This window comes from Arachis ipaensis, chromosome B09 (genome assembly GCF_000816755.2).
Source record: "Arachis ipaensis cultivar K30076 chromosome B09, Araip1.1, whole genome shotgun sequence".
Lineage (NCBI taxonomy): Eukaryota > Viridiplantae > Streptophyta > Magnoliopsida > Fabales > Fabaceae > Arachis > Arachis ipaensis.
The window spans coordinates 95,144,473-95,145,150 of NC_029793.2; the positions used below are offsets into that span (position 1 = coordinate 95,144,473).

General features: G+C 27.1%; 1 long non-coding RNA gene across 1 annotated transcript in view; it reads right to left on the bottom strand.

The window, feature by feature from the left end:
• Positions 183-678, bottom strand: part of LOC110266464 — a 3,063-nt gene continuing 2,567 nt past the window's right edge. The window contains exon 2 of the long non-coding RNA XR_002353873.1: positions 183-621. This is a non-coding gene — a long non-coding RNA (uncharacterized LOC110266464). The remainder of the gene's footprint in view (positions 622-678) is intronic.

The window sequence follows — 678 nt, forward strand, 5'->3', positions numbered from 1 at the left end:
ATGGTAAAATTATAAAATAAAAATTTTTTTATTAAAAATATATAAAGTTTAAATTTTGTTTTACATTCATTAAATAAAAATATTTTAAATTTTTTTACTAAGGATAAACTTATCATATATCCTTAAAATATATGTTAACCAAACCTTAAAAAAAAAAAATACAAGTATAGCATGAGTTACAATTTAGTATTTGTCCCTTATTCTGTTTTACATTTCATTTAAAATTTGATCGTATATATTCAAGTCTCATTTTATACTCCCATACACCGCCAAGGAGTAATGTCTTTGCTTCGATAAAGGAAAAACAAAAATAGCATTCATTCTCTAATTTGTTTTCTTCCTTTCGCCCATTCCGCCTATTCTGAATTCTGATTCAACTATGAGCTATCATATCAAACGCAACTTTTCTTCCATGTCGCTTTTCTTTAAGGTTATTTCTGTACATAGGTCCAGTAAATCTATATGGACCCCCATAAAATATATGTATAGAACATGGGGTGTCCTATTTCTAGTCACCAAATATCATCAATATATATTCAGAAAAAAGAACCAAGTCCATTTAGTCAAGTAATTAATACTTAATATAGAGTAATACAACGTACACTAGCTAGCTAGCTCCTCCTGCAAGCATGTAGTCCAAGCGAAAGTCAATAATATAATATAAAACAATAATGTTTA